This window comes from Hermetia illucens, chromosome 3, assembly GCF_905115235.1.
Source record: "Hermetia illucens chromosome 3, iHerIll2.2.curated.20191125, whole genome shotgun sequence".
NCBI lineage: Eukaryota > Metazoa > Arthropoda > Insecta > Diptera > Stratiomyidae > Hermetia > Hermetia illucens.
The window spans coordinates 118536665-118563240 of NC_051851.1; the positions used below are offsets into that span (position 1 = coordinate 118536665).

The 26576-nt window shown below is 41.2% G+C and overlaps 1 protein-coding gene across 4 annotated transcripts in view; it reads left to right on the forward strand.

Moving 5' to 3' along the window:
- The first annotated feature begins 1984 nt into the window (after nucleotides 1-1984).
- The window catches only part of LOC119651235 (leucine-rich repeat-containing G-protein coupled receptor 5), a 232812-nt gene continuing 208220 nt past the window's right edge, over nucleotides 1985-26576 (forward strand). For all 4 annotated transcript variants that reach the window (XM_038054710.1, XM_038054711.1, XM_038054712.1 and 1 more), the window contains exon 1: nucleotides 1985-2692. The gene's annotated coding sequence lies outside the window, so the exon portion shown is untranslated. The remainder of the gene's footprint in view (nucleotides 2693-26576) is intronic.

Consider the following 26576-nt stretch of genomic DNA (forward strand, 5'->3'; position numbering starts at 1 on the left):
GCCATCGCTCCATCTTAGGCAGGGTCTGCCTCGTCTTCTTTTTCTACCATAGATATTGCCCTTATGGACTTTCCGGGCTGGATCATCCTCATCCATACGGATTAAATGACCCGCTCACCGTAACCTATTGAGCCGGATTTTATCCACAACCTGACGGTCATGATATCGCTCATAAATTTCGTCGTTATGTAAGCTCTGAAGTATTGGTGCCGTTAAACGAATGCGCTGATAAGATGGTATGGCAACCTTCCATTACTGTAGTCAACAACTTTTTTAGTTTCGGACCAATGCAGGGCAGATGTTGGACATCGACTAGCCAGGTGTGCGGAACGCAGTCAAAATCCTTGACATCATCGATGTAGCAACTAACATGATTTCTTTGGCATCTAACTGCTTGCTCTACAGTTACCCAGTTGGTAATGAGTTGCTCCTGGTCCGCTCGACCGCTCTTTTGTTTCTGTTATTGGTCTCGAGGCGCCCATGGACCCTTCCACTAATAATGGATGTTACGAACTTTTAGAGGATTGATAAACAAATAATCGGTCTATCATAGTATTTGCGGAGTCCTGAACCGTGTCCTTCCTTGGGGCCACCTCAATATCCATTTGCTTCCATTTCCGAAACATGTACTGCCTGGACACTCTGTTGGGATTCGTTGAGTGATCTGAAAGAGCTCCGCTGATTCCCTTGCGTATGTTGCATTTTGTACACGTCTGGATTAATTTTTGGCCATACTGTCATAGCTGACTGCATACGACAGAAAGTTTCTGCTTTAGTGTGTTCATGGCATTTTTCCGGTAAACCCTCTGCACTTTGTTCTTCACCCGTCACCTGGCGTAGACGGAAGCGAAATCAAGACCGTAAGCAACAATTGGAGTATCAGTAGCATTGACTAATCCTTTTATCAACAACTGAGAACAAGGTTCCCACAATAACAGGTGGCAGAGGTGAGCATTCCTACAGGCTATAATTCACTAGCTGGACATATGTTCAGAATAGGAATTAATCAAGATGATTCGAGTTCCTACTGTAATGAGGAAGCGGAATCCACGAAACAGTTCTATGTGAATGCCCTGTCTATGGTCGCATCAGTTGCAACGGGTAACATCACATCCACTAACGGAAATCCTGCGCTACTATAACGAATCCGGGATATTCCTTAGATGGGCCTGAGTGCTCAAAAGCTTTAGCTAGAAGATTGAATTCTAGCAAATACAAAGTATACATGTTCAGGTCAAAAACTAGCTGGCGGTTCAAAATTCTGTTCTGGCTGTCCTGTTCCGCTCCTCCGAAACTCAATGGCATCGTAATACCAATTCAGAGCTATGGAATCCAGCTTGGAGTTCAGCAATATTACAAACAGATATTGTCGAAAATGAACTATCACTTCAACAACTTGGGATGCCAGAAATTCTATTATTCATCGCGACTTGAGATTTCCAGTCACAAAAGATGAGATCTTAAGGGGGTCATCCCGTGTGAAACATTTTTGTACTTAGCGGGAAATCCCGTGGATGAGAAACAATTCCGGCGCTTGAAAAGGAGAAATACATCCATAAAATAAATTTTGTATTATTAAAATTAGTTCTCACCAATGTAAGTTCCGTTTCACGAAAAATTCTGACATTTCTCTATAAATTTCCAAACTATTTTCCAGAAGAATTCAATGTCTAGAAATTTTCCTTAATCTTTAGTTGAGCAACATTTGAATTCTTGCTCAGACACATTTCATTTCGGGCAACATAATCAGCAACAAGTGTTTTGTCGCGGCGCAACGCATCTCAAGGTACGGTTCGCCCCAATTGCACGTCAAGCTCCCCAGAAACCGGCGAAAAGTCGATTCGCGGCAAGAAAATGCCCGGCCGGCGTTGAAAACGAGAAAATTGGATTTCCCCTTGCGAGGGCTCACAGACTCCACGCTGAAAAGCTCCGGCGAGCGAGCGGCCCCAAATTCCTCGAAGACTTCAGTGGCCGCACCGGCTCGGCCGACACAACAGTTGAAGTCGCGTCGCAAACCGGAACGGTCGTGACGAGAAAGTCTCCGAGTGGAGCTAGTGCTAGGCAAGTTCTGTACTGAGTTGAAAGCGGTTGAATTCAACTGAGTTGAAAGTGCATTCCCACCTGATCAGGTGTTGGTTACTTCTTGCGCGTTGTTACAGTAGCAGCAGCAGGTGCTCGTGTGAAACATCGCGTGGGCGATAAGTGCGAGGCGGACAAGTGCAACAGTAAATGTTTGGCGCTTGTGAAAGCGGCGACCCCCGGCTTGGCGCATCCTCGGCATTGGGCGCCAGTTCTCACAGCGAAAGTGAAAGTGAAATTCCTCAATCTCGGATTTTTCCGCTCCAGGAGTGCGTTTTTTGGTAAATTCGGTGTCTTTGGATAGTGCCAGTTCGCAGATTCTCTGGAAACAAGTTCTCACGCAAATTACGGCCAAGATATTGCGAAATCCGAACCGAGAAATTATATCAAGTGTTGGATGTGATCCGGAGTCGGCTATCGTTTACCTTTCCCAGGTGCAATTTTCGGATCAGTTGCGTGCAATTAGCGCCGTTTAGTTCGCTGTTGACACTGGCAAATAGTCGCGGTAACCCGTCGTCCGTCATAGCTGCTGCCGCCGCTGGAGTCTGTCTCCAGCCCAGCTGCATCGGGAAAGTGCATTTTGCGGTATCGTCGCTGCTGCGGAGCGCTCAAAGTAAGTACCGCGATGCATGCGATTCTATGGAAAATTTAAAGATAAAGTCTCAATTCCAATTGGATCGGCGAAGTTAGGCCCACGGATCCAGCTCAGGTGTGCCGAGATTTGAAGGTGAAGTGAGCGCACGATGCACCTGGGCCACGTAACGGCCGGTGTAGTTGCAACTTGGGGGCCCCTTGGGGGATTTTGGTTTGGGAATTGGCTGTCGTCCGATTTGGAGCCGGTCCGTCGAAGGTTTTTAACGGAAAATTGAATAATTAGTTGTCCGCCGAGCAGACGTGCTTCCTACAAAGGGAAGGCAGTTCTTCCTACCAAACCCGCTCGCGTCTCGCTTTCCTTTGTGCAACATTTCATTTATTTTCTGATCCGCATCTTGAACCTGTAACCGCTTTGTCGGTGGTGTATCTGGTTTGGCGGCTTATTCTTATTTTTTGTAAGTTAGTGATTAACACCAGCTCGCTATTTTTATTAAAGGGTAAATGCTTCCACAAAAGAATTGGTAACGTCCACATTCGTGATCACCAAACAATTTTGATGAGATTCCCGCTTGGGAGTAGTTGTTTTAGCGAAGCAGAATCTTCGAAATATCAGGACTATTCTGCTTGGCTTGTCATTCTACGCAGCGATTGTCATGCATGTCACTTCCATCTAGGAAATCTGTGATTGGGGATACGTAGTACGCGTTTCCTATTTTACTTTCTCCGTGGCTTTGTAAATAGTCTAGCGTCCGTAGCTTTAAGGAGGGGATGTCTCGCCTGCTATCCAGCAACATGTCCTTTCTATACTTTTTCCAAGGAATGAACCTCTGAAGACATAGGGCTTACTTATTGCCACTTTATCGGGGTGGAAATGCAACTAGTGTTTCTCAACTAAAAATCAACGTGCAAAGACCGCATTCAGGAACAAAATGAGAAATCCTGTCGATATCTCTAAATCTTGCTGATCATATGGTTTCTAGATTTATCTCTGAGCAGACATACTCTATGATGTAATTACACAAAAGCGGTGGATGGTCGCAGACAGACACAATCCTTTGGGATTCCCAACGTAATAATTATCAGTGATAGTTGAACGCCGCCAGCCTTTCATGCAGCTTAGGTTTGAATCCCAGTTCCTAATCGATGTCTTCGTTTGACTTTGTGCTGTTCTGCTAATTTGCGCTTATAAGCTATACCCCTTTGCGGGGTATAGCACGTCAAAAACACGTACATGCCATCGCTGGCGGTTCGCTGAAAAACGCTTCTACTCCCCGTAGGACTCCAAGAGATGCCTGCACTCCACTATTATTTTGCGCGAAGACCTCTTGGGGTGATCCATTCAGCGGCCATCTTGGGTATCACCCTGTGGCATACCTAGCAATGCAATTGTCGTCCCTCTGTAATGTGTGACCTATCCATTGCACCTTCCGCCTTCCGATCACATTACATACAGGCTTGTGCGCCTACCAAGTTCTTCGTTTGAAATAGTATCAGGCCAGTATACTCTGATGATACGACGTAGACAGGTGTTGACGAAGGCTTCGATCTTTTGAACAACAAGTTTTAACTTGATCGTGGTGCCTAGATAACTGCATTTCTAGATTGACAGATGGCCGAAATAATTTCCCTTCTGCTTGAAGGAATAGCCGGTATCTTTACTGATGGCTGAGGAGGAACCTTACCAAAAGTGATAGGGCTGAGAATCGTGTTGAAGTGTAGGTTGCGCCCCTTCAGTTGCTCATCTTCGTGGATGAGGAGTCAACCGTTATCATTTTTCATAAGAACTTCGAAAGATTTTGAAATAATTGGTTTGTGCGGCATCCCGCGCATGGTATTGGAGTTCGAGCGCGGCACGTCGCCGTCACTTACAACAATCATCATAGCTTTCAATCTTTTACCTTATTCTATCGACTTCCATGATTCCATGCTTCATCAGATCTTGTGACACCCCTTTGGGACGTGGCCGACAATCTGCGTAGCGCTCAAGGAGAGGCATTTTTACCGTGGCCGAATACTCAGCAACATGCTCAGGTGGGTTACTCACGGTGATCGCCGTCCAATCAGCGAGATAACTTTGCCACTGTGGAACGACAGCTGGGTCATATAAACGGTTGGTGTTGAACTAGGGGCGGCGTAGCTCTCCAAATGCGACAGAAGTAGCGCATGCAACACGCAATCGAACCTAAGCAACGGTGATCATTTCCAAAGTCATTGTCAGCGCTTCTCTTGTTATGCTGATCAAGAAGATAATTTCTAAATCTTCTGATGATTTCATAGTAGCCAATTTGATTTCCCCTACGATGTCGGCCAGCTAAAACCCAACTGACCTTGTGGCAAGCTCTGTGACAAACAATGTGGTAGCAAGGACGAGACCGAGAAAGTTGTAGAGATCTACAAACCTGCCACCATTATCGTTACGGTCGCTAACACCGTGTTCCCTGTCACATTTCCGAGTAAGTTGCCAGAGCCCCCAACTTTGCATTCAGCTCACCCAATACGATCACAACTTCACCTTTCGGAAAACTCTCCTGAATTGCGTGTAATTGCTTGAAAAAAGCGGCTTCACTATATCGGAAGTCGCCGTTGGTACATAGCACGGTATAATTGTGATGCTCCTTAACCTCCACCGGAACCCTACAGCCGGTCTTGGAGCAAAGTGACTAAGATATAGTAGTTTTAGCTGCGAACAGTGGGAAATTTATACGCCAAAAAGCATATGAATGACTCTATATCACAATTTACTAAATAATATAATTACGCTTTCTCCTCATTATTGCATAATATTTGTTAATTTTCCATATTTAAGCCCATTTTCAAGGTTTTGTTGAAAAAGAAACCTTATTAAAATTGGTTCACTGTCTGTCTGTCACACGCACTTTTTTTCAGAATTGACAGCACCGATTGACACGAAATTTGGTGAGAAGGTGGGAGCTGTGAAGCCTTGCACATGCGGTAAATTGGATTGTACTTAAAGGTCACATATACCTACACATGTTCGGTATCAAATGAAAGGCCACGGTTAGTACTTTTCGAAGCAGGTATTAGTTCTGACGTTAGCTGGAAAGGAGAGGAGTGTGGGGTCCGGAGGCGACAATCACTTCAGGGACCATGAGCATGGTATCTTGGCCTCAAAATACTCTCCGTTAGAGTATCTGCTCAAATGAAGTTAATAATAGCATAGCAATTGCAAACCCCCTTGAGTTCATCCTAGATCGGCAAAACGCAGTTAAATAGGCTTTAATAGGAAGCATCGTTTTAATAGGAAGGTTTGGGAGATATCCTAATATTATTAACAAAGTTATAGTAGTTCGAATTTGCCTGTTTTGTGCCAAACTACCATTCCCTAAGACGTAAAATGTCAGTACAACATCAAATTGATTATCGGATGTATTCAACCTATAAACACCACGAGCTATATATAATTGGAACCATCGTGCACCCAAATATTCTTACATAAAAGTCAACAAAACCTTTCATACCAGAGTTTTCGAAATGACAGTGATTTTGCAATTAAAAAAATATACATTTATAAAAGAAATAATCTAGTTTGCGAAAATGGTGCTAAATCTGGTATTAAATTATTGGTTGAGTAGAACAATTTTAATTTTGTAGGGCAGGTCGAGCTTTTTGACACTATCCCCGGAAAACGCTATAACTCTGTACCTACCACTACCATCGTCAACGGGACATCGGGTATATGCAGGCACAACTTCTACTTTGGCTCAATCAAATGTAGTTGGGTGCTGCTTCATCGATTCCTTGATTACTCTAAACGTACGGCGATCCTACGAATTACACTGTTCACTTGCCGATGAGTGGCTTGAAGGAACACATCGTGAATCACCTCATCACAATTGAGATCGATTAGAATCCACCTTGTCACTCCATTGCAGTCAAAGATTTTTTTGGGTACTTCTTCCGGGTTCTATTACCCGTCTTACGGCATGAATTTGAGGTTAGTCATATCCTTGTTGACTTATTATTGTACACAAATTAACCTGATCAGTAGCGCTTGTGCAACCCCCTGCGAAATGATCGTCCATGAGACAAAGACAAAGGACAAAGAATCCTATCAACCAAATCTACTCTTACAGAAACAGGAAATTTATCCAATGCGTATTCTTCCTGCGATTATTTTATGGATGGTCTCTATAGGTAGTTATATAATTGTTCTCTCCCTGATTTGAACGCGTATAGGCTTTCACCCCAGAAGAGATTTCACAATAAATGTACTTCCCCAGAATGAATTCTATGCTAAAGGGACTATTCCAATGGTAAAGTTATCCACTTTCAAGATATTCTCGTCAAGATGAATGGATGGCCAGACTCCGAACAACAAGTCAGTTTTCTTTGTAGTTTTATGAATTATGGGCGAGCAGTTCTAAACGTTTAAAGCCTACCAGTAGTTGAAGTTAAATAAGAATAATATTTTATAAATAAAAAAAATCTAAACTGTTTCCGTTTACTAAAAATGTTGGGTACCCAAGCACTGAGGAAAGCGACAAGTAGTCGCCGAAATATGCATATTTGCAAAAAATAAAAGTCTAAGCAAAGTAAACGGAAAGGGTTGAGATTTTGCATTTGTAGTTACAAAACTTTAATTAAAAGCTCTAAATACAGGTGCTTGTTGATGACTATTATTCAACAAAACCACGTCCTGTCCTTTGCTTACCCTGTGGGATTCCTTCGCTTACCCTGTGGGATTCCTTCTTCTTTAGCCGTCTGTTTCACGATCAGTGTAACCCCATATCGATCGCGGATGTTTTCCTTTTGCTTGTGTTCACGGCGTTTTACACTACTAGTCCAACGGAATATATCTTCGTTTCCATTATTGCGAGGCGCCGTTCATTGTTTTTTATATTCGACCAGCACTCAGAATAAGAGACGGCCACAGGGCTGTCGATACTGCGGAAAATTTTCCACTTGAGATATTCATTCACTTTGTTGATGAAGCAATTCGACACACAGTTCGACATTGGCTAATAGCCTTCATTCGACATATTTAAATTATTCAGTTCTGCGTAGATGGCTACCACTGACAGTAATTGTGCCTTCTTTTTAGGGGTTTTTGATCGTTAAAAATTCAGTTTTATTTAGATTCAATTTGAGACTGTATTGCATGACACGATCATTCCCTTTTTGGACAAATGGACGTTGGTACATGGGTTTTGATAAGTCAATACAGATCTCTCTCACCATCCCGAGTGTCCAGTTTATCGTAATGATCTTCAGGATTCACCTTATTAAAGTCGATTCAATGTCTGTTTGCCTGTCTGTTTTTTTTGTCGTTGGAGTGTGGAAAGCTTCAATAGCTACCACTGGTTACTGCCGAACGGTTATGCGGGACTCTCTTCTCCCCACTGGAGTCCCATATGGTATTACTTCGCAGGGCTGGATCAAAATTTTTTCCTAAGCTTTTTATGGAAGGCTGCTTTTCTACCTTTTCGACTTCCGTCCATATTGTCTTTGAATTCAATACGAGTATATAATGCATAATGCTTTTTGCTTTTAAGTATTCCCTGGTTGCAGCTTATATTGTAGCCCTCGGAGCTGCGAACACACAGTGAAATAAAATGTGTTCTGTGTCCTGTGTAATATTCGGGCACTTTGGACAATATGGCGAATCCTCATTCGCAAATCGATAGAGATATGCTCGATAACCTCCGTGTCTCCTTAAAGGCTGTGTTAGGTCCAAATTTACTTCGCCGTGTGGTTACTCGATCCATTTCCGAATATTCTATATGATTCTGTAGGTCCAGCGCCTTTTTTCTGAATCGTGCAACTTCTCGTGCCATTCATTCAATAGTTGTGGTTTGTGCGAGCTACCGCCGACTGTGTAACCACAAAACCTTATTAAAATCTGTTTACTGTCTGTCTGTCTGCCTATTTGTCTGTTTGTCTGTCTGCCTGTCCGTTACACGCATTTTTTTCGGAGACGGTTATAGCGATTGACACCAAACTTAGTAGAAAGGTGGAAACTGCGAACACTCACGCATATAGCGAGTTACATCCTTTTACGTTGAATTTAAGAGGGGTCGCCATACATGCAAAAGGAGAGTGTACCTTTTTTTCATCAAATATAGTCATGTGGGGTATGAAATTAAAGGTCTCGGTTAGTACTTTTCAAAGCCTGTCTTAGTTTTGACATTTGTTGGAAAGGTGGGGAGTGCGGGGGGTGAAAGTGATCATTTCTTTAACGGACCCATTCTCAGAAACTACTCAACCAACAAATCCGAAAGAAATCAAGAGGCTGCCACTATATGGTACCTAGGCTACGAAATATCTTCCATACCGATACCTGTTCAAATAAAGTTAATAATAGTACATTACTACTATTTTTAGTAATTGGCAGGAAAACCCCCCTTAAGTTCACAGAAGAATCACGAGCAACAATATAGGCTATAGCATAGAGCATAATTCTACCAAATTTGGTGAAAATCGCACCAGTACTAACAAAGTTATACTAGGTCAAAGCTGTCGCTTCTTTGCAAATTCAAGACTTTGAATGTCATTATCACTTGAGACTGGATATTTCCACATAATATATGCTTATATTAGGTGCTACATACTAATGGACAAATGCACATTCAAATCTCTTTATAAAAGAAATACACAAAACCTTTCATACCTGAAGCGTCCAGCTTCTATCATAGTTTCCCGACTTGTTTGTTGTATTTTCAGTCACATGCCCACACTAGGGCTGCTTTTAGTAGGATTTGACCACCTTCGCAATAAGGAGTCGACGGTTTAGTCTTGGTCTTATTTCTGAGCATTCTCGCAAACCGGTGTTATATGTTTTCGTTGCTGCACATTCCATATGTGATTTGAAATTCAGCCCCTGGTCAATCTTTACGGCTGAGTACTTGAGCGTAAGCTTGAAGTACATTGCTTGTGTCCCAACTTTGACTTTCAAGGACGTGCACTTTCTCCGTTTGGTCCGTCTTATGTTCTGCGAGCAATAAACCAGCATTCTCCAACTAGGACTTAATGTCACAAACTGCTTCATTCGCCCAAAGCTCAACTTTCTGATGAGGCGTGCAATAACCATCACAGTAGGGAGGTCTAACATCAGTACTGCATTATACATAATTATCCACAATAGTGGGCCTAGGACAGACTCTTTTGGGACTCCACATGTCGTTCGACATGAATTCATTTCGTCATCTGATTCGCAGCACAAAAACCTTTCGATTAAGGAGTCGAGAACGGTATGCACTGGGCACTTTGGCCCGCCTAAGTTTTGCTCCATCTCGCGGAATTGAAGGCATTCTTCATATCGAGTCTGATCACTGCACAGTATTCATCCTCATCAAGTGCGGCTTTAGCTGTGTTAGCTACCAGGTTAACAACATCAGCCGTGGATCCCCCCTTTCGAAAATTGAACTAATTTTCTGTGAGTTCGCGTTCCTTTTCAGCAATTGGAAGTAATCTGTTATGGATTATTCATTCGAATTGTTTACCAGTATTATCTAAAAGGCTTATAGGCCTGTATGACAAAGCTTCACCAAAAGGTTTGTGTTGGTTCCACGAGAAAATGTATTCCGTTTTCGTTGATGTGTTGTCAATCCAGTCCGAGACTACTTTCGTGTAGGGTTCGCCCTACCTAACCCCAACCTGGATGACTAATTGGTACTATTTATCCCGTCGTTAGGCGCGGGAGGTTCTTTCATCCTTCTCCGTCTACAGTTTTTCATTAAAAAAGAGCTGTCAGCGATCACCACGTGGAGGTGGTGGTGTATTAGAGCTCCCATCTCTTGTCCCACTTTAGAATACAAGTAGGTATAGTCCCCGTTAATTGCAGAAGAGATATATGGGATTTACCGATTCTGACCATAGCTGGGAATGCCGACCAATACGGACCAAGGATTCCTTTCTTCGATTAGTGATCCAAAATATCCCAGTTTAATACTCGGCATCTTAATTGCTGTATAGTCTTGTTTGTCACAATCTCATATGTGACTCAATGTCTACCACCCCTTTACGAAGGTGTAACGTCAGTTTACATTATATATTGTTATTCACAAGGGAAAACTAGGAACGATTTGTGTGGAACACTGCAATTTGTTGTTCAATGCTTGAATCTTAGTACAACAGCCTCTCCAGGAGGAAAAGTATAACAATACGCACCCGCCATTTTGGAGTGCTTAATTTGTTTCAAACCTTGATTATGTTACTGACGGTCACTAATAGAATTTTTTTCGGGATGACGTCTAAGCTTGAGGTTTTATTTAGTATAATCCTTTTCGCGGCTATGTCGGGGTTTGCCTGAAAGTAGGGTAGGTTTGCTTCACTCTGAACTTTTGGTATTTTGGTAATGGGGTTTTGAGCCAAATCAGAGTTAGTAATTGTCGAAGAAACTTTGGACAATCGTTTTTCAGATACATTGTGGGTGTGTGATATGAAAGCGTAACATAACGTGCGCATTTTTCCACCATTCTGTTACTACGATCGTTTGCGCCTCCCGCAGTGAGGAAGTACTTCCTTCAACGGTTGCTCGTTGAATATATTGGATGCCTAATTTAATGGTCAATGACTGTTTGCTTCTTGCTGACCTGGCATTACAACTTGTTACATCCAGTTTTCACTCTTTCGATTTGTTTTCCATATATCAATGCAGTGCTCTGTATCTGTCCATGTTTTCGGGCAATTGAATGTATTTCGTAATAGCGGTTCCGATCACATTTTCCTTGCGCATCTTTTAAATTTTAATTTTAAATTTGCACGATAATTATAGAAGCTGTTATTCTTTCAACATTTTGTTGCGGCTGAGGATGTTGGAATACAGACGTAAAATTAGATGAAATAAATAATGTAAAAATTCGGAAAAATACGTTCCTAAATTTCGCATTTAAAACAATGCAACTTAGTGTGACCACGGTCCTCGTGACCTCTCCCGATTTACATAGGATTCAAAACACGATATTCGGGACCCCATAACAAATGCGTAATATTAAGGTTTTGTGTCTTTCTTTTATAAAAACATTTGAATGGACATTTGCCCCATTAATGCCTATCACGTAATATATGCATATGCAATATATGTGAGAATATCCATTTTTCCCTGATACTGATGTTCAAAGTTTTGAATTTGCACAGAAACGAAAATTTTGACCTATTATAACTTTGTTAGTAATAGCACGATTTTCACGAAACTTGGTGGGATTATGTTGTATGTTATAGCCTATATTTCGTGATTCTAGGATAAACTGAGGGGGTTTCACAGTCAATTACTGAAAATTACAGTAATATACTATTATTAACTTCATTTGAACACACATCAGTATGGAGGGTATTTTGGAACCTAGGCATAATATAGTGGCAGTCTCCTGATTTTTGTCAGATTTTTCGGCCGGCTAGTTTCTGAGAATGAGTCCACTTTTAACTTCCTGCACTCTCCACCTTTCCAACAAATGTCAAAACTAAGACGGAAAGTCCGAATCGAAACCTTTCATTTTATACCCCACATGACTCCTTCGCATGTATGGGGACCCCCTTAAATTCAAAGTAGAATGATGTAATTCACTGTATGCATGAGCGTTCACAGTTCCCACCTTTCCATTAAATTTGGTGTCAATGGCGATAACAGTTTCCGAGAAAATTGTTTGTGACAGGCAAACAGTGAATCGATTTCAATAAGGTTTTGTTTTACACAAAAACTTAAAAGGTTATGTTCTATGAGAAAGATAAAGACACATGAGTAGTCGTACCTACCTAAATCCTCTGTTAATTAAGGTTTCTGATGAATCAGAATCAGTTATGAAGTATGTGTGCAACATTATCTATGTATAGTGGAAGTAGGAAAATCGAGCTAGTGTGCCATTTGAAATTTCAAAGACCCCGAGCTGAGACAGAAATACTTAACATTATGCTTGGAGTTATTCTAGTCCTTGTTTATGAAGGTAACTCATAGTAGAATATGATTATAAAATTTCCCAAGATTTCTCATTTTAACAGCGCAGTCCAATAGAATGAATCCCCGAAAGTAAAAGTTCTGATAAGGAACCGACAATTTATGATGTTTTTTCTTAGCAATGTTTCCAGTTCAGATATTCATTCGTGCCTTAGTTTCAAATTCCGTGGCCTTTAGTGAATCAGTTACAGTCTGTCCTCCTGATTTTAGAGCAATCCCACGTTGTAAAGTAATAGAAAACTCAAACAGATGTTAAGTATGTAAATACACAATGAAAAACATGCGACTATCTCTCAGCCGACTGCTAATTATTAGTCTCATAAAAATGAATTATCTACAATTTGTCCTAATTTTAACAGCATTTGAAGCTAAAGTAAAGTGTCTGTTAGTGGTACGCGAATAATAAAAGCTAATTTAGAATATTTCTTGAACGAATTTACGAGTAAGTTTCAAAATCAGCAAAATCAATGTTTTCGAAATTATTCGACTGATTTTCAGACAATTCAAATTTTCTTTTACACGTGAACTAGTAACTCTTTCGAAATTAGTGTGCCCGGATGGGTTAGAGCACTAAGCTGGCGCTATGAAAAGTCGTGCTTCAAATCCTACTGGTGGGAGAGGAATTTGTTTCCTGACTGGATGCCGTGCTACAGTTGCGAATGAAGGTGTAATAATCTTGAGCAAACGCAATGCTCACCATAGAGTGTCATTCGGCCTGCTGAATGGAGTGCTTTAACACACGTAAACCTCTTGATCAAAAATGGAATTTGCGCGTCATGTTTATTATTAGTAAATTGTTATTAGTTGCCGTAGCCGTTGCCAAGCCTAGTTGTGAAAGGAAAGGACCTACAAAGAGGCGGTGATATCAGGAGCGAACTGGAACTAGAAGCCAAGTCATTATTGACGCCTATATGACCAGCTGTCCGTTTAACACACTTAATTCATCAAGGGATGTACCCTGGTGGAACAGGAACCTAGCCAGAATGAGAGCATAGGTGCGAAAAATGTTCAACCGGGTAAAACAAACCGGAGACATGCTGAGCTACTAAAAAGGCACTGACTGCGTATAGCAACGCGATCATAGAACCGAAATCCGTTTCGAGCCTACAAAGCTGTAGCCAAAGACAGGGCAATATCTTCTGTCTGTCGGAAGAAGGAAGGTGGGATATTCATCGAAAATGAAGAGAACTGAGTACATCTGCTTATCAACGAACAAAAGGTAAGAAAGGAGAACTGGAAACTAGGAAAAGAGGTATGCTCGGAAGCTAGGATAACCTTTAAACCACTGAAATCACCCGGAGGAGGTGGAATCTTCCCTTATATATTAGAACGTTCTAAAGCACAATTCCCTACATCAGCATCAACACGCTTACAGCGGGATGGTCAACCGAAACTGCTCTATATCAGCTATATGGGAATCAATAGAAACTAACGAAACGCCAAACAAAAGGGGGGGCATCCCGTGTGAAGGCTATTTCTTTGGCTTTTTTTTTGAAATTTTTTGTGAAGAACTGGATAAAGATACAAATACGAATTTTTCACCATAGATTTATTAATATCCTAAGCGTGCATAGTAATTTTTCCAACCCGATCGCATAGTTCATTATTGAAATACTGAGCAATTTACACACTCATCTCCAAAGAAGGTGTTTTTCTTCTGCCGCACTAGAGGGCACTGCGATCATCTTAAAAAAAAAGTAAACTGCATTTTAACATATAGACTTAACTACAGTCCGCAAACTAGGATTATTAAAAAATATTAGAAGCTAAATTGTTGGTGCCATGTTAAACTTTTCTTTTGTGAATTAAACTACTGAATGAATCGCAATTATCCTAGTTTGCGGACCGTAGAAACATGTTCTGAAAATTTCAAAGAATTTGGTTGGATAGATTTTGGGCTATGGTGGCAGCCGATTTTAAATATGCAGTTTCGAGAAAAACGCATTTAACAGGTAGAATGCAATTTTTAGCCATAAAATCTTAACTGGCCATTAATCTGCTACACCTAGTCAATAAACCTTAGGTTTCTTGAAGAAACACATGTACAGTCTTGAATTCAAATCTTGTCCTTTTATCGAAGTGATTTTAAAGTCATTCGGACCGATAAATACGAGCTTTATTACGGCGATCGACATAAATCTGGCATGTGACTTATCACGTGTTTAACAGTATAATTTCCGAACGACTCCGAATATCAAAAAATCACTTTGTCCATATATTCTACACTATACAGATAGATACAATTGACGCCAAAAAAAATCGATCCGGCGGATCCGGCACACGGGATGGCCCCCTTAAAGGACGTCTACCGGACGGGGCACTGGCACCGCTTATGTGGAGTATGGTAGTGGATGAACTCCTGGACGAGCTAGCAAATACTGGAATATGCTGGCGCTGTTGCTTTAATTTGAATGGGTAAATATGAGGATTCCCTTTATGGTAGAATCCAAACTAGACTAAGCTTGTTGTCTGTCCCCTGTTCTCACTCCTCTACCGTTTGTCGCCTATTGCCCGTGCAGGATGAAATTGGGGAATTACACTAGACCAAAAATTATTCTAGAAGACGGATTTCGAAAGGTTACGAGGGCTCTGATGACGTACAAGTCCATAGCAAGGAAAAAATGTGGTTCGCGCAAGAAGATGCTACTTTGAATATGCACTGCAAAATTAAGGCTAATGGCTACCTATGGGGCGGTAATCTGGACAGAAAGAACTCAGCACAGCAGCCAGGAATTTACACAAACTCTAAAGACTGGTTTGCGTGTGTATCAGCGGCGCAATGAGGACATGTCCAGCGGCATCCCTAAAGGTCCTTCTGAGATTAACTCCTCTCCATCTGCACGTACAGATACAGGAGAGCGAGCTTCAGGATGACCGGAAGTATCAGTTTCACTTTGATAAGAAAGAAAAGTGAAACACGTTACAGTAACAGGTTAAACTGGGAGAGCTTGGCTGTGACATACGGTTTAAACTAGCAACTGATTACGCTGATGTGAGCGGGCGCGGGGGTCATTGGTCCAAGGAAAATGTACTTTGAAGCATTCAGTAAGCACACTAGTATATTTTAGGCGGAAATGTAAAACATACACAGATGTGCCTCCTTCAATTTCCAAAGAAATTATAGGAGGCAGAACATTGCTGTTTTGACTGACAGCCAGGTGTAGATCAACTGGGTTCAATCAGATAAACTTTGAACTGGTATGAGAATGCTTTGAGAGACTGAATCCGCTCGACTCTCACAATAAGGTATGAATACTCTGGGTTCCAGGCCATGTTGGATTAGAAGGCAATGAAACAGTGGGCAAACTGGCCAAGGAGAAAGCTGGTATGCCTCTACACGGGCCAAAACCTTTCGTTACAATTTTCGGGGCATACATTATAAGCCTTTACTCCCCAATTGTTCACCCAATAGCAGAAATAATACCACATTCGAAAAGTACTAATCAAGTCCTTTCATTTGATATACCATATTTTGTGAACAAAATTGTATACTGCCCTTTCGCATCTATGGGGAGCACCCCTTAAACTCAATTCAACAAGAAAATGTGTCGGTTGCTATACTTTACGTTAAGGGATTTACAGATCACACAGTCTTACCACACTTTGTGACAATAGGTTCAGTCGTTTCAGAATAAATCGGTCGTGACAGACAGAGAGATATTGAATAGATTCTGATAAGGTTTTGGTTTACGCAAAGGCTGACAATTAGGAGAACAACCCCGCCTGCTGTAGTTATTTCGTCACAATTCACGGCGACCATTTTAATAGGTTCTCGTACTCAGTGGATGAAATGGACTTTTTCATCATCAGTTCTTACTACACCTGTTACACCAAAGCTTCGTCAGACTAATGCCGCTTTATTACTGACAGTGACATAATTCAATGTTTGACTTGAAATCATCGCGAAAACTAGTGGCCAAGGGTCAATTGAAGTAAAGCTCAGCTCAGCAACACCAGGCAGCACAGCTTCAATTTCAAATCAATGATGAGATTGCGTTTGAACTGTGTGCTAAATAGAATTACAGTCACTTGTATATTGTGGTGTATTTGCAGCTGTCCTGCTACACTACCAGAAGATTCGCTGTCGTGCCATTCGTTTATGTGCCCGAAGAGATCCAAATTAAAAATTCGTTTTGATCGTCGGCGTGAGTTAAATCAGCGTATACACGATGGGTTGGCACATAGCATAAACCAGACCGTTAGTCGGTCAGAGGAACTTTTACCCTTGTTAACTGGCCGAATTATCGGCCTTATTCCCAAAAATAACGGCTGCAACATCGATTACGAGAAGTCTTTTCTAAATATCTCGCAAACCTGGCCAATCGATGTTCTATGTCTGCACCGCATTGATCCAAAAATTGTGAAATTTTTGGCGACATATAACAGATGGAATCACATCTGCCGAGATTTCAACAACCAGGAAGTATTAACGCGAGCACTGCAAGACGACTCCTTGTTAGTTTTTCATGCAGAAATCGAAAAAGCTACTTTTTAATAACCTCAATAAGTTTGAATTGGTTCATGAGCGTTCAAGTTGACTATTGTGAACCATGATGTCAGAGCTATATAACAACGTGAAAATGTGGTGATGAGCTATCAGGTTAGGTACCGGTGGACCTGCACATTCGAACTTCACTACCTTTCCAAGTTGTTCAAAATACCCGTTGTGATGTGCTTTCTTGTTCCTTTTCAGCTACTTCAGGAATGTGGGTCGTTTTTTTGTGTTTCGTTGATCGTTCATTGAAAAATGGTAGAAATGACAACTCGACCGCGCGTGTGGCGTGAAACTTTTGACAAACTGGAACCCCGCAATCTGGGGAGGGAAATTCATAGAGGATATATCCAGCAGCCTATTTGATCCCCATCTTATCTAGCTAAGCTAAGCTAATTTTGGTTTGGATTGAGTGGGTCGCAAGTCCAAAATCGTTTGGATCTGAAATGAGTTTCGTGGTTTTCCTCTAATATAGTTGACATCCGTTACGTTATTTGCAGGGCACAGCTGAGGTAGCACTGTCTTTAAATTGTATGCCTCACCCAAAAGGGTCATGGATCAAACAAAGGGGGAGATAATTTATCCTCAATTGATCTAGTTTATTTACAATATTTTTCTCGATCAGTATCATAACCAATTGTGCAAAAGGTTCTAATAAATTCCGCCACTTGCATTTCGCAAACTGCTCATTACGTGGAGCTACCAGCTTGCGGATTCCAACTTATTTAATTTCTGCTTAGAAATATTCAAACTACAGTTAAGCCACTAATGGTCGAATTTAATTATTCGGTTCTGATTCTAATCTCCTTTGGTAATTGTTTAAATTTCGTATTCGCATTAACGTCTGTTTCTATTTGTGAACACGCCACATGCTTATTTTCTGATAACGGATGCACTAAAATAGACTTTCCCATCTGGTCTGCAATTTAGTATCTTTGTTTTCAGTCCATTAGCGACACAATTATGGCAGTATCAATATTGAATTACTGGATTAAGTATCGCTTTAGTTCCCTGTTTTAACGAAAACAAATTATGGTATTTCAAAAAGTTAGTTAGTGAGCCCTAGCTCACTATATCAGCAAATATCTTCATGTACGCTGAAGGCCATGCCATCGAAATTGCATATTTATATGATCAAGAGTGCATTAGAAAGTACATTGCACCTATAAAATGCAACGCCGAATGTATTATATTGAGTGAGGGTGATCACTTCCTATGAAACTGCCGTACCCGCTCCCAACTTCCGGAAGGTAGATAAAACCATTTATCACGCACATTCCCATATGTGATTGGTTTCTCTATTTGTAATGAATCTGCAGTCGAACTAATTTGCTACATATGTACAGCCATTACTCTTCTGGATATAACAAGGTTACAAAGGGCGGTACATTTATGTTTGCTTGACAGTAAGTTTGATTCATTGGCTCCGTAACGCAATTATTTTGTCATTCCTGCATTCGATAAATGCTTACTGGGAATTTTAGACACTTCTGTCTATGAATTCAGTTCAACTTCTACCAGAGCCTTAAGCTTTGTTATTTTAGCTGAGCTTAGGTGGCAAACTATGTATTTTTCGATTTGTTTTCCTGACATTGCATCAATTAAATACCAGTGGATTCATTTGTGTCTCTACTTTGATCAAGCTTATGAACGATTCGTTTGGGTTGCTTATTGGAATTTTCGGTAATTCTCAGATTCATAGATACCATATACTATTGTATATTACGCCAAATTATTCAAAACGGATTGAGCAATAGTTGGATCAATAGAAGGGATTGAAGACTTATTCCTGTAACTTAAAGAAAACGGCGGAATTGACCGTGAAGGTTTGCAAGCCTGGCTCAGGAATCTGGAGGGGTCCGTATCGTTTGGACACTTCAGTCTTTCTCTCAAAATTTTTGCGGTAATGCATAACGCAGAACTTGAAATAAACAATTCGGGAAATTAGAAGTTGAACTGAAATTTTTGCTTTTAGGGAGCTATAACTCCTACACACAGAAAGCAATCGGCTCTGCTTGTCTAGACATGCGACAATATACCAGGCGTACTCCTAATTAATTTACCATTTTTTCGATAGATGGCGTTCTATGTTTTCTGTCGCTGTTGGTCACACATACCAGTCATTTTATTTAGTTGCTGTCGAGTGTCTAAACTGCGTTGATGTTTCCCCAAAAAGATCCTTCAGCAAGTTTTTATTGCGCGCCAAATATATCGGCGTACGTACCGCATTTCGAGCATATGCGCCATGCATTGTTTTTCATGTTCAATCAAAAAAAAAAGTATCCGAGAGTTACTATGCACTTTTGGAAGTTTATGGCGATCGTGCATTAACACTTCGAACATGTGAAACGTGGTTACGACATTTCAAAATGGAGATTTCTACCTGAATGACCCCGCATGCTCCAGCAAGCGAAAATCGTTTGATGACGCCGAATTGCAAACATTATTGGGTGAAGACAGCACGGAAACGCAATGACAACTTGCAGATACGTTGGGAGTTCAACAGCAAGCAATTTCGAAACGTCTGCGAGCCATGGGAAAAATTCAGAAGTGTGGAAAGTGGGTGCCGCATGAACTGACCGAAAGACAAATGGAGAACCGAAAAGTGACGTGTGAAATACTGTTTCAACGGTACAAAATAAAGTCTTTTCTCCATGGAATTGTTACGGGCGACGAACAGTCTTGGAGAACCCTAAACGTAACAAATCGCATGTGAGTCCAGGTGAAGTATCGACATCGACGGCACGACCAAATCGTTACGGTCGGTAGGTCATGCTGTGTGTGTGGTGGGACCAGACCGGTGTGATCTACTTTGAACTGCTGAAACCTAGTGAAACTGTGAACGCCGTTCGCTACAAACAACAAAATGCAAGATTTAAGCCGAGCGATTGCGGAGAACCGACCAGAATATCGAGAAAGACAGAAGAAGGTGATTTTGCTCCACGACAATGCACCATCGCATAAGTCGAAAGTCGTTCGCGACACGCTGGAAAAACTCAAGTGGGAGGTGCTTCGGCTTACTCACCAGACTTGGCCCCTTGGAATTACCACCTTTTTGCCTCATTGGGCCAGGCACTTTCTGAGAAGCACTTCGACTCCTCCGAAAATTTGCGGAAATGGGTCACTGAATGGTTCAACTCCAAAGATAGTCAATTCTACTGGTGAGGTATTCATAAATTACCAGAAAGGTGGGAGAAATGTGTAGAAAGCGATGGAGAATATTTCGAATAAAATAACTATTACGGGTCCCTTAGAATTATGTGTTTTATTCACAAAAAAACGGAAATTAATTAGGAGTACACCTGGTAATGTAACATAAATGGATAAAAACAAGTCGGAATACCGGAAGCTGGTACTTCGGGTATAAAGGTTTTGTGTTCATCTTATGTGAGAAACTTTCTACGTACATTTTTCCATTCGTATATGGCTAGAAACCCAAAATATTGTTTCATATTTTTTTTTTCAACCCATAAGGTATGCATGCATATTACAGACCTAGATATTATACTGACCCCAAACATTACCTATTAACGAATACTGTACTTGCACATGCACGTATATAAATTGATCGTACACATGTTTCCGGTTTATGTACTTCGTGCAAAAAGCATACCTATGTATGTGCATATACAGTGCGCATATTGAATACCGCTGGTTTAATCTGCAAATATATCTATCTATTAGGCACTACCCCAAAAGTTTCATTAGCATATACATATTAATACATACATATATCTGTGTCGAGTAATTGATATTGAAATGTAAATGATTAAAAAACTAAAACGAAGTGTTTTCCTGCGACCCCCCCATTCATATGAACTCACTCTGTTTTTGTATTGACGAACTGATATCTTATGATAACGTCATACACGTTTTAGAATTCACGAAGTTCACATGTAAAAATGTAAAAATTCCACCTTCTATAACTTCGTTAATAACGATTGGATTTCCTTCAAACTTCCAAAAGTTATGCCATATATTATCACTTACACCACTGCCTGCTCTTCTAGCACGAACCAAATGGGGGTTTACGGTGAAATTTTTAAAATAGGCTAATATACTATTATTAACTTTATTTGTACAGATTTTGAAACGGGGTGTATTTCGAGGCCTAGACTTCGTTTAGATACACCACTGTCATTTTTTCAGATTTTTCGGTTGGATAGGTTTTGAGAACGAGAGCCGTCACACTTTTTGAGGGTCATATTTTGAGCCCTCTCTCTCCTACCTTTCACCCGATGTCAAATACGGGAGCAGTTTCGAAAAGTTCTAATTGATCCCTTTCATTTGATATCCCACATGGCCATATTCACACAAAACCTTAAACAAGTGGAGAAATCAGAAGCCCGGCGCTTCAGGTACGAAAAGTATTGTTTCTTTCTTGTGTTAGTATATTTGAGTGCAGAACTAGCCCATTTGTATGTAGCCAGTAATGTATATGCATTTAGCATACACACTTACTACTACTCAGTCTAGTCTGATATTGATATATAGTACTTTGGGTTGCAGTAAATTTACATGGTAAAACAACTTTGAGCTGCTGTAACTTTGTTAGTAATAGTATGATTTTGATCAAACTTGGAGATAACATGCTCCATACTATAATCTATATTACTTCATATTTAACTTAATTTGAGCAGATTTTTCTGTTTTCATTTGATACCCAACATGACTTTATTCGATGAAAAAAAGTGTTACAGACGTTCCACATCGGGTATTCTTTGTGATCGACTTATGAACGGATGTCTCAAACTCAAAATTTACTGTTGTGTCATCCGCTCTATCGCCTTCTATGCTTCTGAGCGTTTGGCCGACTATAAAGGACAATGAACGGTGTCCCTCGGTAACGGAGACAAAGATGTTGCGTTGGACCGGTGGCGTAATACGTCATGATCTTTTGTTGAGGGATTGAGGAGTCCTAAGTCCGCATCCACTTAATATCGGAGCGGACCAAATGGCATTCCACCCAAGGTTTAAAAATTAAAAGAGGACGAAGACGACTTGCGTTACATTCCTCTGCCCTGGGAGCAGCGTAAGCGAAGCGGCCCGAAGATGTAATACGCTCCTTTTTATAATTCGCAAAACATAACATGGATGCGAATTATATCGATCGGTCATCCACCCATACTTTAGACCAAAGCTTATAATATATAATATCATTCGAACCCATGTTGTGTTTAAGACCATTCAGTTTCCTCCTTTTGTCTTGTTTCGATCACTTAAGGGGGTCATCCCGTGTGTTGGATCCGAGGAATCTATTTTTTTGGCATCAGTTGTATCTAGATATAGTGTACAATATATGGGCAAAGTGATTTTCTGATATTCGGAGTCGTTCGTTAAACACGTGATAAGTCATATGCCAGATTTATGTTTATTGCGGTAATAAAAGGCGTATTTATCGGTCCCAATGACGTTCGAATGACTTCGCTAAAACCATAAGAATTGAAGCCAAGGTTTTACATGTGTTTCTTTAAGAAACCTAAGGTTTATGGACTAGGTATCGCAGATTAATGGTCAGTTAAGATTCTATGGTTAAAAATCGCATTCTAGTTTTTAAAAGTGTTTTTATCGAAACTCCATGTTGAAAATCTGCTGCCACCATAGCCCAAAATCTATCCACCGAAATTCTTTGAAATTTTTACGACTTTTTCAGAACATATTTCTACGATCCGCAAACTAGGACAATTGCGATTAATATTTCAGCAGTTTTTTTTTGCCTTGAAAAAAACACCAAAATTTACAAAAAAAAGTTTAACACGGCACCAAAAATTTAGTTTTTAATATTTTTCAATAATCCTAGTTTGCGAACTGTAGTTAAGTCTGTACATTAAAATGCCGTTTACTTTTTTTCTTTAAAATGATCGCAGCGTCCTTAAGCGTGGCAGCAGAAAAACACCTTTTTTTGGAGATGGGTGTATAAGTTGCTCTGTATTTCAATAACGAACTATGCAATCGGGCTGAAAAAAATATTATGCACGCCCAAGATATCAATGAATCTATGGTAAATTCGTATTTGTATCTTTCTCCAGTTCTTCTCAAAAAATTTCTAACAAAAGCGAAAAAAACGGCCCTTACATGGGATGACCCCGTTAACGAGCCTCTTATATTCACAATGTGAGTTCCGGGAGTTTATCCAGTCTTCATCCTCATTGCTTGTAAAAGCATGGTTCAAGAGTCCCCTGGTTTTTTGTTTTTGGATTTTGAGTGTTTTGGATTTTGAGTTTTTGAAGTTCGCGGTGACACCAAGGAACCGGTTTACCGCCTTGGCCTCGGGAAATAGGGCAAGCCTTTTCATAGCACTTTAAAAGTATGCTATTCACAGTTTCCAATTCATCTTCTATAATGAAAGGGAGCTGCATTTTATTGCCAAGAAGTTCATTTAACTTTGTCCAATCCATTTTCCTAGGGATCCGTGTTTGTGTTACAAATTGTTCGCCGGCAACAGTCAGATGGAATTTTAGCTATTGGTGATTTGACAGTGAAACTTCGTCTGGCACCCGCCAGTAATCAATACCTTTGAAGTACAGATTGTTGGGTCAATTACTTCATTTCTTCTCGGTCCCAGAAACGTAGGGCTCCACCCTATGTTCGCAATCATGAGGCCAACTGAAGTAATGGAATCAAATAGCTTCTCTCCTCTGGGATTGCATTTGTTACTGCTCCAACAAATATGCTGAGCACTAGCATCGTAACCTATTAATAGTTCGGGACCGCTTGATTCTAAATTCGCTATAAGGTCCGTTAGTTCTTGTGTCGTTGGAGGACACAACGAATCATAGGTTAAATAAACGGAGGCATTGATAATGTTTTTCGTCAGGCTATTAAACTGGTATTGTAAGATGACATAAATCCTGGTAACACATCTATCTCAGCATGGTTGCCTCTAATCGTCTTGACATCAGGACAAAAGCTCTCGGTCATCATATCCTGGTTCCCTTAACTGACCCAATATCACAGATTGTATTAAATCGGACCAACGGTTTTTGTCCAGAAAAAATGTAGGTGGAGTCCTGAAGCTTTGTCAGCTTCGCTGTCAGCAGATAGGAGCTTATAGCGTTAACATAATAATAATAATCATTGTCGCAACAATCTATATTGTATCAGGACCTTGAAGTGTGTTAGAGGACTTCATTCAAGACCGTAACGGTACACTACAGTACAATGTAATTTAGCCAATCTTTATGTTTTTCGAAATAAATTTAGTCTAGTATATAACGGAAAACAGAAGCGTATGCCATGGGCGGCATGTGATCGGGTTTCCGTCACACCATACTGCCAGAGTCACGATCCCCTCGTGCTTGATTTCTCTGAACATAGCCGCAATTGGTCATACAGCAGTTCCTATGTTCTCACCCATAAAATGTCTCACCCCATTATGCAGAGTATTTATCTGTTTTCTACTTAATACCTTCACTGTTTTGCGGTGACCGATCCGTTCACACAAACTAGTATTAAGTCAGTTCTGTTCTGCCTTCCTTTTCTTCCGCCTGTTCCGTAAATGGTGTAGGAGAAGTTTCTACCAGGTAGAATTTACTCTCCCTCCCTCCCTTCATCAGTGCGAGGCCCCATTCGGGGGTTCCGTCACTATATGCACTGTCCTCCGCATGTGGTTCCATTGCGGGAAAGAAACTTGCTCTATTCTGTGTAAGTCGAAGACCACTCTCAAAATGAAGATAATGCTCTAAAATTTCCTGATATGATTCAATTTCAATCTATCGAGGAAAAAGTGGAACACGATCGAATATCTAGCTGAAACCCGCCACGTTTGTAGATTAGTCTTTCGTGGCTTTCATGAACTTTACACTCCAACGTCCTAAGTCTTCTTTCGTTAGCCTTTGTCCCATGCACAGGCGGGGTCAGCTCGTCGTGATCAGTTTCGCCATTTGGCTCTATCAAATGCATGATCTGGATGCAATCGAGAAGCTTTTAAATCTCCATCCAGCGTATCAAACCACCGTTGTTTCAGCCGACCCTTTGGTCGTTTACCATCTTCGATGTTCATACCATTACGTGACCATACCATATGCTCGGGATGTGTTCACCGAACATGCGGATGATGCTCTCTACCTTCTTTCGAGGGCTATTCCGTCCTGCCCAGTTCATAGTTCACAGTAGTGAATTTGGTCCGACCACCAAAACTCAAATCCGGGATTACCTGCTGGAGCTACTTTGAAGCAGCCTTATCAACGCATTCCAAATGGAGGAGCCTATCGCGAAAACCTTGATTGTTAAATCTTGGCTTTGTTCCAGGCTCCAGCATTTTTTCTACAGGCATTCCCGGAGGATAGTCCATCTGTCAGTTTGCCATCCATGGAGGAAGCTCCCACGGCAGCGGTTAGAAATCAGACTACAGCCTGCGCATACGTCTTTCTCCCTTCCGCGTTCATGTCCATATTCCTATGGAAGGGATCAGTTTCGTTGAGATCTTTTTTGCTGATGTGATCACCTCCCCGCACATCGGTCCCAATCCCCACGTGACACGCGGATGTTGGCCGTGATGCATTCCCCAGCTCAGATGTGTTGGCCTTTTTCTTTTCGCGCGCATTATTGCTGACAAGAGTCTGGTGCGTCCATCTCATCGGGGTTACTAGTTTGTCCCCAACTTCCTATCCCTTGCGTAAGATTTCGGTCGATGTTACCGCACGTACGGCCATGTCCCAAGGAGCTTCACCTTTTTTCGCAGTGACTTCCTCAGCCGCCGGCTTGGAGCCATCTCAGATTCACGGTGTCCGAGCCGCTTGGCTTCATTTTCACTTGCCGACGTTAACCCAGTAGCATCCAAGTTACCCGCTTCCCTTGCTTCCACGTTTCCTGGTAAGGCTGGAGGAGAGGGTTCTGACAGGCAGGAAGCAGCCTATAGTCTCCCCTCCTTACTGACTGAAGTTCCCTTCTTCAAAGCTTTCCTGTTTCGCTTACGGGTGTCTTTGGGCTAGAGTACTCAAGTTGAGAGTTGCGTACTTTCTTTTCTGGTTGGCTTCTCTATAGGTACTGGCTGCAAGCTTTCTATTGCATCGGGAAGCATGATTTCTATGGGTTTGTTGAGTCCTCCGAAATCCACGCCCTGATTGCTCATGTTCGCAGGTGGATTCCGAAGTATGTGACTTCTTCTGCCATTTAAAGGGGTAAAATCCTCAGCTTACATATTCATGTTTATGGACACTCTTGGTGTAGTAGTAAACTACTGCAGGCTCCCCCACCACGACAAGGTGATGTCCGAGGGGGAGTCGTGATCAGAAACTATTCTAAATTCTGTGATGAGAAATCTGGGAAAAGACCATGGCAATGTTATTTGATCATTTCGGGTCCAGGTTTCAGAATAATAGTACATTTTGATTTTATTTTGCCAGCTAAGAGGTCCTCCCTGATCTAATTTAGGTCCAACTCGTGAAATTCGAAAGATTGGAGTAAATCTACTATTCACAAAGGGGCGATAGGTCAAAGTCACTTTTTTTAAATTTGTTTTTCCCTAAAAGGACACTAAATATTTCACTGCAAAGTAAA